This window comes from Sceloporus occidentalis, unplaced genomic scaffold (assembly GCF_023333645.1).
Source record: "Sceloporus occidentalis isolate IW3139 unplaced genomic scaffold, rSceOcc1.0.p SCAF_82, whole genome shotgun sequence".
Classification (NCBI taxonomy): Eukaryota; Metazoa; Chordata; class Lepidosauria; order Squamata; family Phrynosomatidae; genus Sceloporus; species Sceloporus occidentalis.
The window spans coordinates 517064-535999 of NW_028317062.1; positions in this window are offsets into that span (position 1 = coordinate 517064).

The window sequence follows — 18936 nt, forward strand, 5'->3', positions numbered from 1 at the left end:
GGTAGAATTGCATAAATCCAGGGCCGCCATCAGAAATTTTGTGGCCCCTTACAGAACAAATCGTCTGGGACCTACACCCCAAATACCCCCTCCAAACCACCAGGATTTTCGTTCCTATACATCTTTTTTCATGTCACATATGGCACAGACAGGCTGTTTGGGGGCACTGACAAGCTGTTTGGGGGCAAAGATGGCACAGACAGGCTGGGCGCACAGGCAAGTTAGGGGACAAAGATGGCACTGACAACCTGTGGGCACAGATGGTACAGACAAGCTTTTTGCAGGCACATACTGTACAAGCTGTTTGGGGCAAAGATGGCACATACACGCCTAATGTTTCAGAACTAATATTTCTCAAAAACATTATTTTAGAGTCACATGATATGTAATATTTTAGAATATTTAAGCTGAAGCAAAGTGTGTGATATTGTTTGGATATTAATAGCAGGGGATGTTGCATTGAAAGGGTTAAACTTTTGTAATGATTAAAGAACTTTAAAGAATGCAGATTCTTTTTTTGAAAGGGTTAACTTTTCCATTGTTTTGTAAGAAGTAATGTTTGGGGCCACAGAAGATAAAGCAAATATGGCACAGGCAAGCTGGTTGGGGGCAAATGTGACACAGACAAGCTGCTTGGGGACAAAGATGACCCTGACAAGCAGACATAACACACACAGTCACACAAACAGACAAATACAGTCACATACACATAGTTACACACATATCACCAGGCCCGGACTGGCCATCGGGCACACCGGGCGTTTGCCCGGTGGGCCGGGCCACGGCAGGGCCGCATTGATTTAGGGGCTGATGGAGCTGCAGCTCCAGGCCCCTATCCTACCTACGGCCGCATTAACGCAGGGCATAAGGGGCACCTGCCCCTTAAGCCCGCCGCAACTGCGACCGGGTCCGCCACTCTAAGGGGCCGGGAAGTCCCCACCAAGGCCGGCCTTACGGGTCTGCGGCCGCACAGGGTTTAAATTAAAACATCGGGGGGTTTTTTAACTTTATTTAACATCCTCCATGTTAAATAAAGTTTTTTTTTAACTTTATTTAACATGGAGGATGTTAAATAAAGTTGAGAAAAAACCCCGATGTTTTAATTTAAACCCTGTGCGGCCGCAAACCCCTAAGGCCGGCCCTGGTGGGGGCTTCCCGGCCCCTTAGAGCAGGACCGGCCTTTGGGGTGTGCGACCGCACAGGGCGTCACACTCTAGGGGGCGGTCCGCACCGGGTGCCGCTCATCAGCGGGTGCCAACTTGCGGCACCCGGCACCCCTCCAGAGACGGACAGTAATGTCCGCCGCTGGAGGAGCAGGCTCGCAAGGGAGCGGTATCGGAGGTCTTTAACAGACCTCCGGTTCCCTTGAGTGATTTTAAGCCGGGTTCAACCCGGCTTAAAATCACTCAAGGGAGCCGGAGGTCTGCTAAAGACCTCCGATACCGCTCCCTTGTGATCCGCGCGGCAACAGCTGCTGTGCGCCGGGGTTTGTTGTTAGATCCCGGCGCACAACACTGAAGCCGCGCCCACCGCTGTCCGTGCCCTCTGAACCGGAAGAAGACAGAGAAGACAGAAGAACTGAAGAAGAGGAGCGAAGAGGAGGAAAAGGAGCTGTAAGGAGAAAAGAGTAAAGGTAGGAAAATATTCAGTGAGAGTGGATTAGTATATATGTGTGGATTGGTATATATGTGTGTGGATTGGTATGTGTGTGGATTAGTATATATGTGTGGATTGGTGTATGTGTGGATTGGTATATATGTGTGGATTAGTGTATATGTGTGGATTGGTGTATATGTGTGGATTGGTATATATGTGTGGATTGGTATATATGTGTGGATTGGTATATATGTGTGGATTAGTGTATATGTGTGGATTGGTGTATATGTGTGGATTGGTATATATGTGTGGATTGGTATATATGTGTGGATTGGTATATATGTGTGGATTAGTGTATATGTGTGGATTGGTGTATATGTGTGGATTGGTATATATGTGTGTGGATTGGTATATATGTGTGTGGATTGGTATATATGTGTGGATTGGTATATATGTGTGGATTGGTATATACGTGTGGATTGGTATATACGTGTGGATTGGTATATACGTGTGGATTGGTATATACGTGTGGATTGGTATATACGTGTGGATTGGTATATAGGTGTGGATTGGTATAGGTGTGGATTGGTATATATGTGTGGATTGGTATATATGTGTGGATTGGTATATATGTGTGGATTGGTAAGTGTGTGAGAGTGATGGGTGTTATGCTGTACCATTTCCAATGTCTTTTTCATGATCTAATTATGCTCTAAAAGTACATCATAACTCCCATCACTCTATACTGTTCCATACAGTGGCAGAGCTGGGAGGCAGAGGCCTTGCACCCTCACCGCAGGACTCCTGAAAGGTAAGTGAACTTCAAAGAGGGAGAGGGTAGATAGTTAGGAGGGGGTAGATAGGGAGAAGGGCGTGAGACGGGGAAAGGGGGTAGATAGGGGGAAAGGGGGTAGATAGGGGAGAAGGGAGTGAGAAGGGGTAGATGGGGCAGAAGGGAGTTAGAAGGGGTAGATAGGGCAATCATACTCCTATCATGCCAAGTCTGCGAGTACATCCTGGAATCTGGGTATGCCTGGGCATGATAGGAATGTGATTGCTGTTAACAATCATATATATATACATATAATATTGTTTTTTAATTGTTTTGTCCTATTTTGGTGTGTTACTTACTTTAAATAAAAGGGTTTTTTTATGGTGTGGGGAGGTCATATTCGGTTTCGGACAGGTAAATGCTGCATTTTCGGTTTCAGTCCAGAATTCGTTTCGGTGCATCCCTACTACTAAGCCAGACAATGAAGTGGTAGGCCTACACCACAACAATGTTTGGCGTAGTATATAGTGATTGGGGTTATGCTGCACTATTGTCAATGTCTGGCTCAATGTATAGTGATAGGGATTACGCTGTACCACTGTCAATGTGTGCCTCAGTATATAGTGATAGGTGTTATGCTGTACCACCGTCATTGTCTGCCTCAGTATATAGTGGTAGGTGTTATGCTGTACCACTGTCAATTTCTGCCTCAGTATATAGTGATAAGTATTATGCTGTACCACTGTCAATGTGTGCCTCAGTATATAGTGATAGGTGTTATGCTGTACCACCGTCATTGTCTGCCTCAGTATATAGTGGTAGGTGTTATGCTGTACCACCGTCAATTTCTGCCTCAGTATATAGTGATAAGTATTATGCTGTACCACCGTCAATGTCTGCCTCAGTATATAATAACAGTGAGAAGAGGCAGAGGTGGTAGATAGTGATACAGGGGGATAGATAGTGAGAAAGGGGAGTTTTGTTACAAGTTTTTATTCCTTTCTTTTTTTGGGATGGGGGGGCACCAGAGGAGTAGTCCGCACAGGGCGCCAGAACACCTAAGGCCGGCTCTGCCTTAGAGTGGCGGACCCGGTTGCAGTTGCGGCGGGCTTAAGGGGCTCTGCCTTAATGCGGCCATATAGGCCCAGTCAGTCCGGTCCTGACTGGGCCTATTTTAAGGTAGGAGCCTGGAGCTGCAGCTCCATCAGCCCCTAAGTCAATCCTGCCCTGCCACAGGCGCGGTCGCAGTTGCTGCTTGCTCTGGCAACAAGGTAAATAGGGTGAGGGAAGGGGCTGCAGTGAGAAGGGGCAGAGGGGGGTTAGGTAGTGAGAAAGGGGGAGAGGGGATAGATAGAGGGGGTACATATTGAGAAGTGGGGAAGGGGGTTACATAGTGAAAAGGGGGAACATAGTGAGAAGGGGCAGATAAGATGATGAGAGGGGGTAGTGTGAATGCGTATGAGAATGAATGAATAAATGTGTGGATGAATTGTGTGAATGCGTATGACAATTAATGAATTCATGTGTGGATGAATTGCTTGAATGATTTGTGAGACTGCATTAATGAATGTGTTAATGATTTGTGTGAATGATTAAATGCAAAGATGGTACATGAAGGGTGGGCTTTAACAATAAATAAATAAATATGGGCTGCTCAGGCTTAAATGCCCGGGCCTATTTTTTGTCCCAGTCCGGGCCTGCATATCACACACACACAGTGGGTTTACCTGGTGTTGGCTGCAGCTTGCACTGAACTCCGTGTGAAGGAGGAACACAGCCAAACAGTATTCTGAATGCTCAATCAGGAGAGTTGAGAAGTATTTCCTGATTCGCTGAGACCTCCTTAATGCAGAGCTCTCATTCCAGAGTATGGCCGCCAAGCTCTTTTTTTAAAAAAAAGAAGAGAGACTCTGCCTAAGGGGGCCTCCCAGGACAACCTGAAGGGTTGTACGTTTCTTATGGTGGCCCTGCATAAATCAGAGGATCCTACCTGTTCAATCAGGTGTGTTGCTAATTAAGTAACCTTCTCTGTGAGTTCTGCTTGGCTTTTGCAGTTGCATTTAGCTTGGACACACAAGCGAATCCTGAGCTGGGGCGAATCTCCTAAGTGACATCTCTAAGTGAGGAGTTACAAGCAAAGAAGGAGAGTATATTCATTACTATTGCAAGGGGGAGCACTGTGTTTGTTTGTGTTGTGTTCAGTGTAAAGTTTTGTTGAAAAAAGCAAAAAACAAAAGGGTAAGGGCTACTTCAGGTGTGTTGCTAATTAAGTAACCTTCTCTGTGAGTTCTGCTTGGCTTTTGCAGTTGCATTTAGCTTGGACACACAAGCGAATCCTGAGCTGGGGCGAATCTCCTAAGTGACATCTCTAAGTGAGGAGTTACAAGCAAAGAAGGAGTTAAAAAGCAAGAAGGAGGGTAAAGTATAAATCCTTGTGATTGCATATAATATATTTATATATATTTTGCGCCTTACTGTCTGTTTTTGCCAGTTATTGGAGCTATCCCCATTGCCAAGATGTCCTCCATGTTTGACAATGCGGTCAGGTGTACATCTTGCTCAATGTATGCAATCCTTGAGCAGCGCTTCGAGGGTGCATATTGCTGTGCGAGATGTGTGCGGGTTGCTCATTTGGAAGCACAAATCCTGAGTCTAGAGGAGCAACTGGCAACACTGAGATCTATTGACAACTTGGAGAGGAGTCTGCTGCTCACTGAGCAAGCTCTCTCGCAGGTAGAGGTGGGGGAGGATAGTGGGATGGAGGTACAGGACAGTCAGGCAGCTAGCTGGGTTACAGTTAGAAGGCGGGGTAGGGGGAAAAGCGCCAGGGAGGCTAGTCCTGATCTAGCACACCCCAACAAGTTTGCCCGGTTGGCAGATGAGGGGGATGTTAGTTCAGAGTTAGCAATACTGCAGCAAGTCACTGCCTCTGACCACCAGAGGGGTGTCTGCTCCAGTAAGGAGGGAAGGAGGGGCGCAGGGCAGGCCAGACAGGTGCTGGTAGTGGGGGACTCAATTATTAGGGGGACAGACAGGGCGATCTGTCACAAAGACCGGGATCGCCGAACAGTGTGTTGTCTGCCTGGCGCTCGAGTTCGGCACATCGCGGATCGGGTTGACAGATTACTGGGAGGGGCTGGAGAAGACCCAGCAGTCATGGTGCACATTGGCACCAATGACAAAGTGAGAGGGAGGCGGAGTGTCCTTAAAAATGATTTCAGGGACTTAGGTAGCAAGCTTAAGGCAAGGACCTCCAAGGTAGTATTTTCTGAAATATTACCTGTACCACGTGCCACACCAGAGAGGCAGCGGGAGATTAGGGAGCTAAACAAGTGGCTCAGAAGCTGGTGTAGGAAGGAGGGGTTTGGGTTCATGGAGAACTGGGCCGACTTCTCTGTCGGATACAGGCTCTACGGTAGGGACGGGCTGCACCTCAATGGGGAGGGTGCAGCTGTGCTTGGGGAGAAGATGGTCAGAAGGGTGGAGGAGTGTTTAAACTAGGGAAAGGGGGGGAGGGAAACTACAATATAGAAGGGGAAGATAGTGTAGATAGAGAGCTGGGGCTTACAAATGTACCTGGGGGTGGAGCAGAGGGAGGGGTTAGAATAGTTAATAGGGATAGGCTTCATAGGGAAAAAAAACATACACCTCTAAATTGTATGCTTACTAATGCCAGAAGTCTGACCAATAAAACTGACGAACTGGAGTTAATAATGTCTGAAGAAAATTATGACATAGTGGGTATAACAGAGACATGGTTGGATGATAGCTATGACTGGGCGGTTAACATACAGGGGTATAGTCTATTCAGGAAGGATCGGAAAAAACGAAAAGGGGGAGGAGTTTGCCTTTATGTAAAGTCCAGCCTAAAGGCCACACTGCGGGAGAATATATGTGAGGGAAATGATAATGTGGAGTCATTATGGGTAGAAATATATGGAAAGAAAAATAATAAAATACTGATCGGGGTTTGCTATAAGCCACCAAATATAATGGAAGCAGCAGAAGATCAATTATTAAAGCAAATAAACAAGGCAGCTAATCACAATGAGGTGGTTATTATGGGGGACTTTAACTATCCCGACATAAACTGGGAAACCGAGACCTGTGAATCTCATAAAGGAAACCGGTTTCTGACTATAAGTAAGGATAATTATCTGTCCCAAATGGTACAGGACCCGACCAGAGGGGGCGCCCTACTGGACTTAATATTAACCAACAGACCTGACAGAGTAACTAATGTGCAGGTCAGGGGACATCTAGGAAATAGTGATCACAATATGATGCATTATAACTTGTCCTTCAATAAGGGAACTCTTAGAGGAGCCACAAGAACTATGCACTTTAGGAGGGCAAAGTTTGATCAACTAAGAGAAGCCCTTAACACTGTAAATTGGGAAAATGTCCTCAAAAACAAGAGTACAGACGCTCAATGGGAGATTTTTAAGAATATCTTAAATTCTCACTGTGAAAGGTACATACCGTATGGGAATAAAAGAGTCAGGAACAAGAGAAAACCAATGTGGATAAATAAAAATGTAAAGGGGGCAATAAATGGCAAAAAAAAGGCATTTAAGCTACTAAAACAGGAAGGCAGTGAGGAAGCACTAAAAAGCTATCGGGAAAAAAATAAAATATGTAAAAATCAGATAAAAGCAGCAAAATTGGAGACAGAAAAACTAATTGCCAAAGAGAGTAAAACAAACCCCAAAATGTTCTTTAACTATATAAATAGTAAAAAGGTTAACAATGAAAGCGTTGGCCCCTTAAAAAGTAATGAGGGAGAAGTTATAGACGGGGATCAGGAAAAAGCTAATCTATTAAATATATTCTTCTCTGCTGTATTCACAGAGGAAAATGAAATGCCAGGTAATATACAGCAGGATGAGATAAATGCCCCAGTACATGTCGCCTGTCTAACCCAGGAAGAAGTGCAGTGCCGCCTAAAAAAAATCAAAATAGACAAATCACCAGGTCCAGATGGCATTCACCCCCGCGTTCTAAGGGAGTTAAGTAATGTAATAGACAGACCCCTATTTCTAATATTCAAGGACTCTATAGTGACAGGGTCTGTTCCCCAGGACTGGCGCATAGCAAATGTTGTGCCAATATTCAAAAAGGGGACAAAAAGTGACCCGGGGAATTATAGGCCTGTTAGTTTAACTTCTGTTGTGTGTAAACTGTTTGAGGGTTTCCTAAGAGATGCTATTTTGGAGTATCTCAATGAAAATAAGTGTATGACTCCATATCAGCATGGGTTTACAAGGGATCGGTCCTGTCAAACTAACCTGATCAGCTTTTATGAGGAGGTGAGCTCAAGACTGGATCGGGGTGAATCGCTGGATGTCGTATATCTTGATTTTTCCAAAGCATTTGATACGGTGCCACATAAAAGGCTCGTACATAAAATGAGAATGCTTGGGCTGGGGGAGAATGTGTGTATGTGGGTAAGTAACTGGCTCAGTGATAGGAAACAGAGGGTGGTTATTAATGGTACATACTCTGAGTGGGTGACTGTTGCTAGTGGGGTACCACAGGGGTCAGTTTTGGGTCCTATTCTTTTTAATATATTTATTAATGACCTTGTAGAGGGATTGCATAGTAAAGTATCAATCTTTGCAGACGATACTAAGCTCTGTAACGTGGTTAACACAATAGAGGACAGCGCACGATTACAAATGGATCTGCATAGGTTGGAGGCTTGGGCTGGGATGTGGCAGATGAGGTTCAACACAGATAAATGTAAGGTTATGCACATGGGGAAGAAAAATCCAGGCTGGGAATATGTATTAAATGGGAAAACACTGGGGACGACTGACATGGAAAAGGACTTAGGAGTTTTAGTTAACAGTAAATTTACCTGTAGCGACCAGTGTCAGGCAGCTGCTGCTAAGGCAAATAAAATCATGGGGTGCATCAAAAGGGGCATAGATGCCCACGACAAGGAAATAATTCTACCCCTGTACAAGTCACTAGTCAGACCACACATGGAATACTGTGTACAGTACTGGGCACCAGTGTACAAGAAAGATATAGTGGAGCTGGAGAGGGTTCAAAGACGGGCAACCAGAGTAATAAGGGGAATGGGAGGACTACAGTACCCAGAAAGATTATCAGAATTGGGGTTATTTAGTTTGGAAAAAAGACGGCTTAGGGGGGACTTAATAACTATGTATAAATATATAAGGGGACAGTACAGAGATCACTCCCAGGACCTATTTATACCCAGGACTGTATCTATAACAAGGGGACATCCTCTACGGCTGGAGGAAAGAAGGTTTCTACACCAGCACAGACGGGGGTTCTTTACAGTAAGAGCGGTGAGATTATGGAACTCTCTGCCAGAGGAAGTGGTGATGGTAAACTCAATAAAAGAGTTCAAAAGGAGCCTGGACGTGTTTCTTGAAAGCAATAATATTACAAGTTATGGATATTAGATTAATAGGGACAGAACGTTGATCCAGGGATTTATTCTGATTGCCATATTTGGAGTCGGGAAGGAATTTTCCCCCTGGTATGGGGCAATTGGCATCTGCTTCATAAGGGTTTTTTGCCTTCCTCTGGATCAACACAGTAGGGACACAATATGTATATAGGTTGAACTTGATGGACTTTGGTCTTTTTTCAACCTTATGAACTATGTTACTATGTTACTAATCTTGTTAGAACATCTTTGACTAGTACAGCTGGCCATTGATTCAGTACAATATATGATGAGCAAAAAAGTTAAAAAAAACAACCTCCACTGTACAGTGAGCAAAATGATCACATTTTATTTCTAAAGGCACCAACAACAGCACATTTTACAGTACATACATCAAAAGATATGATAAAACTAGAATGTAATCACTAGGATAAACAGATAAATTACTTGAAGAGGGCCCTGCTTGCAAGCTTACATAATAAAATACACTAATGTCACTAGGAGCGTGTCCAAAACCAATGCTTCCCTAAATTCAAAATCATGCAGTTTCCAATGCACTTTAACAATTCTAATGACAGACATGCAAATAAGGACAAGTATGTCACGTTTTAGTTCCTAACAAAACAATACATTTGCATACGCCTACTACTTCATACATAGCTTCAAGCACTGCCCAGAATAGAAGTGCATGTGGCAGATATTTTTTTTGTTTTTATTTCCATTTCAAAAGAATCCATTTACATAAATCACACAATGTACTGACACCGGGCAATTCATGCAGAATACAAACACTACATCATACAATATGGACATGACAAAATTACAATTACCGTGCCAAAGCACACAGAACATAGTTTTTTGATACATCAAGGAAACACCTGGGTAAATTGGAGTATTGGAGTGGTCTAGTGACAGAGTAGATCTTGGGTTGAGGGTGAAGTTCAGTGAATAGAGGTCCTCGTGGACCATAGGAGAATCATCCCAGTGCTACAGTTCCCTTCTCAATCCCTGGTGATTCCTGGCAAAACATGTCTAGGGTCTTAACCTTGATAGTAAATCCTATAGGTGCCCAGTAGGTACACATACACACCTATGTTGGGGAAACAGTTATACATGACCGCCTCCTTCTTCCTAATGGAGAGCAGTCACATCCATTGCCAAAACCCGCCAGAACTGTTGTTGTCCTTCAGCCATGTGTTTTGTGGTGGAATGAGAGACATGCTTGTGTCAATGCTACCCTCTACTTCCTAATTTGACAGATGTAAGAGCAAAACAAGACTGCCATCCAGGGTTACTGTCCACTACCCAGCTTCTGGAGGGATCATGGGGCCTCATCCCTAACTTGAATAATACATTCTGGTGCATTGTTTTCATGCTAGGGACTTGTAACATGGGAGCAAGGGGGAATGTACTTTTGTTTTAACATGGGGTGGGGGGCAGGTGGGATATGTTCTTCCAACAGTTGGGTACATAAAAAACTAAGACAAACGAAAAAAGGAATGCTGTGGTATTGTTAATTTATATAACACATATGGAAGTTTCATATAGACGGACTCTTGCCTTTAGGTAGAGGCAACTTGTAACCTTCATATAAGGTGGTGCTCCCTTGTGGTGCAGTGTTGTTACTGCATTTAATCCCCAGATATGAAGAGGCTTTGGCACTCATCCAGTTAAGAAAGGATTCACATCCAGTTAAAAGATGAAGATTAAATCAATAATATTTTAATTCTTCAAATAAAGTATAAAATATCCACTTAGAAGATTCAGTCCATAAAGGTCCATTTTAAAACCAACAGAACACGGTTCAGGACATGCATGCGCACTACACATTTCACTGTAGATAGCTTCTTCAAGGTACATTCATCTTGAAGAAGCCTTGTTTGTGTGCCATCTTCAGTTTTAGTTTAAGATAAAATTCTATAAAAACAACAACTACAATAAACAATAAATAGACAGTTAAGTCAGTTTATTATTCTATGCTATCCAGCAGAAAAGTCAGTGGTGACGATAAAGCTAGGCTATTTGCCCCAGCTTCTTCAATTTTCAAAATTTACACTGGCTAATAGTTCAGACATTTTACCATTTGGGATTTAGCTTTTGCAATCACATCATTATACGTTTTTGGGATGAACATTAGGTGGCAGGATTGGAATATAAGTATGCTGTAGATGCAACCTATGACATTTGGCGTCCACAGGAATTTTTTCCTTCCCCTCTCCCACCCCAATACCTCCTTACCTCATCCCCGTTGCCTACCTTTGTTGGCTCAGGAGAGGGGTTTCCTGGTGGGCAGCAAATGTTAGTTAGTTACCCATTAATAGGAAAAATGATATTGCTTATTATGTCCTGTCTACCCATTGTACAGCGCTACGGAATTTGATGGCGCTATATAAAACAATAAATAATAATAATAATATTGCAATCATAGTTATAGCTAACAAACCATCACGTACCTGCGCAACATTAGTTTGCTGGGTAGTAAAGATTAGCCACAACTACCCCAGCCTAGATTGCAAGTTTACAGGAGCCAGACCCTCTTCTTTTGCACCAGCTTGTGAATGTGTGTGATTTGAAATTATTTTGCTGACTCGGCTACAGAATCTGCTATCGCTATATAAATAAAGTAGTAGTGGCGACTCAACTAAATGGATAGCTAAGTATCATGGGATGTGCATTTCACAGCAGCTGCAGTTCTAACCCATAATGATATAAAAAATAACGTTTGACACTCCAGTTGTACTCACTTTCCCATGATGCTTAAAATACCAGATTGGGTGAGAGTCATGGGAGCTGGAGTGTTAACTAATCCTAGCTGCAATACATGTTTGAAGTAAAACTACCTTGTGTCTGCAGCCTGCAAACTGTGTCTCAGGTAGGGACTACTACTACTACTATGAAGAAGCAGCTACCAGAGTGATGTGGAGGGACCAGCGTTTTTCCCGACCAGGTGTTTTTTCTGCCTCTATGTCTCTAGTTAACCCACTCTAGACAGCCTACTTTTTCTGCCTCTCCTGCTGCTGCTCCAGTGGGCCTTTTGAATTTGTGGGGCGGGTGAGCAAGTGCCCACTCTTGCCCCCTCAGACGCCCATGACTTTGCTCGGATGACAACAAATAATGGGGACCATGGTGTTTGTGAGAAAACTTATCCAATTAGAGAATGACTGTATGTACAGGAAAAGCCTGCAAGCAGATCTATATCCTGAATATCCTTCAGCAGAAATTACAGAGTGGTTTATTAAAAGATTTTTTCTGTTTTGAAGAGAAATGGTTTCTTGGGTCTTAGGTAAATTATATATAATGCTAAAAATTCTAGGACTGCCCTGCTTCTTCAAGGTGCTTGTAAACAAATAAAGAAATCCATTATCTTCTCTTGTTAATCATCTATGAAGTATTAGTTATTCTGAGGTTATTTGTATTTTGAGTTATGCTATATTTAAACAAAGAGTAGTTTCAAAATTACTTGGATTTGTTTCAGACATCTTTTTTTTGGACATTAAGCAATTTGGCCACTGGGTGGAGATAGAATACTGTGCGATCTCATTCTTAGCATTTACCTACATTTTCCTAGTTATTTTTTCAAATTTATTCGATTTACTGAAGTTGAGGTAGACCATAAATATATATAATATATATATATATATAGCTCTAACCTTGATTTTGTAAAAGTATTGTTCTGAGGTTTCTCCAATCTTTTGCTCTATACCCACCCTAATGATGTATCTAAAATATGACTAGGTTATTGAATTATGAGGTACTGCTAACTCTAGATATGCTGGGAAAAGGTACAGAATTATGCTACATATATAGATTCATACATATTCCATGAAAGTGGCCTCTCTGGAAGCTCAGATTGGAGCTCTGGTGAGAGGATCTTGAGAGGAGTCTCTGACTCACTGAGCAGAGATTAGGGACACCTACTGTAGCAATGAGGGAGGAGATCAGTCAGAAGGGAACCAGACACATAGTTAGGAGGAGACTTGCACATTCATTTTCACATAAATAAATTTTCCTGTGGAATTTTACCATTTCATCCATTTGTCCAAATAACGAATGCAACATTGAACGAAAACAAAATTGTTGGATGAATTTCTTCCGAACAGAAGACGGAGATGGACGAATTTCGTCATATACGAGGAAAATTTCCCCCCCGAAAACTAACACAGACTTTCTGCCAGGGCCCAAGTCTTGTTAGGAGATGATTAGACGTGATTACAGCGAGGGAGGGAAGAGGAAAGGGGCAGCCAGTCCTACATTTTTCCATCCCAACATGTTTGCTTATTTAAGTGAAGATGTTGAGGAGACTCAGATGTGGGATTGCTGGAGAAAACTATTCTCCCTAACAGCTCATCTAGTGTAGAGGGCAGTAGCATTCCTAAGGGGGGGGGGAGTCCGCCCTGGGTGCCACTCGTCAAGGGGTATATAGCTCAGTATATAGTGATAGGTGTCATGCTGTACCATATCAGTAACTATTGGTAAATGTTATTTAATTAAACTTAAATGTATTTTATTTATGAGTTAATCATTTTTTTTTTCAGATTTCTAGTTTTTTTTCCAGTTGACATATAGTTTACAAATTTGTGAAATAAATATTCTTGCCAGCATTATTTTTTTGTGTGTGGGGAGGTGCCACATACAGGACCCAGGTGTCAAATACTCCCGATAGCAACACCCGAATACATAGAAAAGACAGAGAAGGCACAAAAGGGGTGGCCCTGTATTGGGAAGATAGCATAAAATCTAATTTAACACAAGTTAGTGATGCAAACATAGTGTCAGTTAGAATTTGTTAATCATACAGTAACTCATGTAAGTGCGATTTATGGACTCCCTGGACAAGCAGAAGTGTCAGATAATCTGCTAATTGAGGCAACAGCTAAAATCTAATTGAAGGGTGAAGCTATAATCATAGGTGAATTTCATCTTCCTGATGCGAACTGGAAAACCAAAGTAGCTGGTTGTGCCAAGATTACAGATATTCCCTACTCCCTACTAGGATTATCTTTAAAACAAGTAGCTGAGGAGCCAACTTGTAAGGAGGCCATATTAGATTTAGAATTAACACGATAAAGCAGAGTATATTTAAAAGAAGAAAAACTATCACAATAAAAGGGCATAGTCTTAAATTGGAGGGGAAAATGTTTAATAGTAATATTAGGAAATATTAATTTACTGAGTGGGTAGTGGATGCATGCAATAGCCTTCTAGCAGACGTGTAAGAGGTTAATACAGTGATGGAGGCATTGGAGTAACTACAGGGATCGTAGCCCTTGTTCCTGCCTCCTCATACCGGTTCAAAATAGTTTCGAAAGGGCCCTTCCTACCTGAATCTCACCAGTCCAGGTTGGAAGGGTCCTTTCTAAACTATTTTGAACCGGCACGGGGAGACAGGAACATATGGGGGTCATGTTATGTCACGTGACCCCACGGTAAAATCGAGACCCCCATCCGTCAGCCAACAGCCCCCACAGAGGAGAGGGAGACCCCCTCCGTCAGGCAGCAGCCGCCACGGAGGAGAGGAAGACCCCCATCCGCCTCCACCCGCCTCTGGTGGTGAATCCTAGAACTGCAGGTGCCTATACTTTTTTTATCCCCATATTTTTTTATCCATTTTTTCACTTGTGTTTCTCATGTTAGTATAAAAATTATGGTCTCAGTGGAAGAGGTAATAGTGGATGAGGACTTTCTACTTCAATGGAACTCTAGTCAGACTCCATCTGGGCCTTTTTTTATATTGTAAATGTTTTCTGAACTGAGCTTTTTAAAAACATACTGAGTGTATCCAGAATTGGTTAATTTGAGTATTTTGATAAAAGTCCTTTATAATGAGACTTCACAAGATCCTGAAAATTCCTCTTTAGTCTGTGTACATATAATTTTGTACATTTAAAGTCATCACATTTAAAAGACTGGAAAATAATCTAGTCACAAAACTATTTTAAAAAATAGCCACAATCTGCATTATATTATCAATGGCCTTTAAAAAAGGTTAATTGTTGGTAGTGTTTGTTCCTTCTTGCAAATATCTTTATTATAAAGTTGGTAGCTATCGCTAGCCTTGCTTATCTTCTGACCCCTGTCAGAACCCGGGCCAACAGGTTGGGTAGTAGCCCAATCGCATCGGAGGCTCTGTCTGTAATTGGAAGCCCACTGGCAGGGTAGACGGCTGGGAAGCCCACTGGCCGGGGATGACGGCTGGGAAGCCCACTAGCAGGGCAGACGGCTTGGAAGCCCACTGGCAGGGCACACAGCCTGGAAGCCCACTGGCAGGGCACACAGCCTGGAAGCCCACTGGCAGGGCACATAGCTTGGAAGCCCTCAGGCAGGGCACACGGCTTGGAAGATAGGTAAGTTTGGCACACGCCAGGGTCTGGCACACAAATCAGGATCGAGAACATAGCCAAGGTCATGCACAGGAAATCAGAACAGGAAACAAGATCTTTAGCTGCAAGCAGACTAACAGGGACCCAAGCCACACAAATGCAAAGGCCCATACTGAATGGCAGAGCAGGTATCTAAAGGCAGGTAACAAGGCTCAGCTGTCCCAAGCAATTGGTTATGGATGCTCCAGAGGTGAAAGGGTGGCCACTAGTGGCTGCAGGTAGACATGACTGGAAATAATTGTTGCATAGTGGACCCTGACAACCCCCTCCCATACCTCATTGGAGTAGGTGGGCTTTTAAATCTTGATTTTGAAACATTCAAAATTGAATCCACAGGTGTCAAAGCAAAGCTGCCTTTTCTGTCTGCTTTTGCAAAAAAAAGTAATGTTTATAGATGAAATTAGTTCTATGTAATGTAATGTCATTTTATTGTACTGTAAAGAAATGTTAATTTATTGAAATGGTGATAGATAAATGGAACAGCCTCTCATCAGAAGTGGTAGAGGCTAATAGAGTAAGGGAATTTAAACATGCATGGTAGGCATGAGGCTATACTGAATCCAGGACAAGACCAAAGAATGATTAAGGTCTGAGTCTTTACTACAGGAAATATTGGCAGACTAGATGGGTCAGAGCATCTTCAAAACTGCAGCTCTTGTGGGGTGTTCCTGGTCTGCAGTGATCAGTACCAAAAGTGGCCCAAGGAAGGAAAAGCGGGGAACCGTGACAGGGCCATGAGCGGCCAAGGCTCATTGATGCACGTGGTGGCGAAGGCTGGCACTTGTGGTAACATCCAAGAGACAAGCTACTGTAGCTCAAATTACTGAAAAAGTTAATGCTGGATCTGATTGAAAGATGTCAGAAAACACACAGTGCATCGCAGTTTGTTGTGTATGGGGCTGCATAGCTGCAGACCAGTCTGGGTGCCCATGCTGACCCCTGTCCATTGCCAAAAGCACCTACAATGGGCAAATGGGCATAAGAACTGGACCACGGAGCAATGGAAGGAGGTGGCCTGGTCTGATGACTCACATTTTCTTTTACATGATGTGGATGGCTGGGTTTATGGCACCAGGAGGCAAAAATGGTTCAGGGATGCTGATTGAGGAACACAACAATGTGTTCAAGGTGTTGCTAACATCTTGGTATCAGATACCACAACACACCTTCAGAGGTCTAGTGGAGTCCATGCCTCGATGTGTCAGGGCTGTTTTGGCAGCAAGAGGGGGGCCTATACAATATTTGCAGGTGGTCACATTGTTATGGCTGATTGATATATATATATATATATATATATATATATATATATACCAACATCACAACACAAGTACAAAGTACTTCCACTCTACATACCAACCTAAATTTCAAATGGCCAATGAGGTGTGGTTAGGAAGCAGGACCTCTGTAACTGAGTAGTCCATAGTAATCAGGAAAATAATACTCATCCTAGGCAAAAAATGGAACACCTACAAAAAAGGTACATTGGAGGAGAGAAATGTCTGGCTTATTATATAGTGATAATGGTTATGCTGCACTACCGTCAATGTCTGGCTCAGTGTATATTGATAGTTACACTGTACCACTATTAGTGTCTGGCTCTGTATATAGTGATAGGAGTTATGCTGTACCATATCTGTTCAGTAAATGTTATTCATTTAAACTTAAACTTATAGAGACTTGTTGTGATCACTTGCCTTTGTTGAAAGGCTTTGCCACATTTCCATCTTTTGAGACCTGGTTTGAAAGTGGTGCTTAGAAGTTATCTATTCATTGAACTGAAGAAAAAAAAAGCTAATTGTTTTGAGACTTACAATAACCTTCTTTATATAGTAATTGTGGTTGGTGATCTATTCCTTTGTGAAATATTTAGGTTTATTATTTCTGCTTATCCAAGGGGCACAAAAGTGATTAATGCTCCAACTGTTACATGAAACATAATAGGTAGCAAGTTTAAAATAGTAATGTCTGTAACAGAAACACAGCTGGGTGTTTGTGATACGGGAGAGGTGTTATCTTCTTAGAATAAGCTTAGCATTTATTTGCACAGAAATATTTTTTAAAGCTATAAGCGGCCATGGAGGTCTGTCATGGGCCACATGAGTCATACATGTGTGATTACCGGTATCATTTATGTCCTGCATACTGGTTAATGTCTTTGGTGGGTTGTCTCTATGGCTCAATTTGTAGTGCTTTGTGTAACGATGAATAAGACATTTTCAAACATAAAGCTATAATACATAACTATCTCACTACCATTTTGTAATATTTTAACCCTTTCAGGCCCAAGCATTTTCATAAGCAAAGGACCAAAGTATTTTTTTGTAATTTTTACGGTGTGTTTTTATAAACCATGATTCCATTTTCCATATTTGATGAGCCTGCACAAATTATACATCATTTTGTTCAGGAGAACTAAGGCCTAAAAATCGAAATACATAAAACATAATAATTTTTAGATAAACTTGATAAACTAGATTTAAAAAAAACATACAAAAGAAAAAAATTAAATGTTTGCAACCTTGCTTACATTTTCTTCTATACTGTAAGTGCCACAGCTGAACAATGACCAAATGTATGTTCAGCAACATCTCCTGATTACAGTCATACCCCACATACATACATATATTTTATGTTCTAGAGGCCCACATCCATGCTTTACAAATTACCATATATTACATATTTATTAATACTATTGGTTTGGGGGTAGTAATCTTTTTATATAGTTTTTACTTATAGTGGAAGGACTAAAGGGGTATGTTTTTTATTTTGTTGATCTTATTATTTTAATTTTTTTTGCACTGTTCCCAATGTAGTATGGCAGGATCCTTTGGGGATCTCTCATACGTTTTTTATGTCAGTGATGTCATGGTTACATTATTGGGTTCCCAATCAATTATATATATATTTTTTAATCCTTTAATTTATATATTTTTTCATTTTTGGGGTATTTTGGTCAATTGAACTAGTTTAGAGACAATTATTATAGTCAAATACTTTTAAAAGAATTTTTATTTTCAAATCATTTCAATATTTTAATGTATTATTCATACTAAATGTTGGACTATACATCTAAAAATGGTATCAAAAGTAAGCTCTATTTCTGTTTGAAAAAAACAATATATAATCTGTGTTGGTGCATAAAATATTACACTTACCTGATTCCAAGCTAGGCTCAAGGCAACAAAAGGTCTGCCTTTAATGTGACACAATATATAAATTCTGACGTTAGAATCTATTGATTTATTTATGTAGTGCGTCTATTTGGACTCATCATAAAAAGCATGCCTAGTTAGCAATCTCATACAATAGCTAGCAGAATACACTTTTTAACATTCATTCTTGCAATGTACACAGTGAACAATGTTATGTGAACAAGGTTTAATTAAATATCCACTTCTATTAGTTTATTTTAAGCAAGACCACTCATCATACTTGCTGGGGGATGCTTTTTAAGTGCAGCAATGCAAGGGGTTAATACGTGCTGGAAAGTACTTTTTAAGTCTACATGTGTGGCTGTGACATCATTCTTAGAGGGAGTTGTGTGGTGCTCATCAGCATGCGTGTGTCAGAGACAGAAAGCCTGACTGCTTCACAAACTATTAGAAGTCAGTGTTAGCAGCAGATCAACAGGAGCCTTGAACTTCACTATGTCTGACGACCTCAAGGAGAAGCGCAGAAAGCAGGCACAGCCCAAACGGAGTCATGGTGAGCCCTAACACCTCATGTATTATTCATAAAGACAAAAAGGGGACACACGGCTGCTG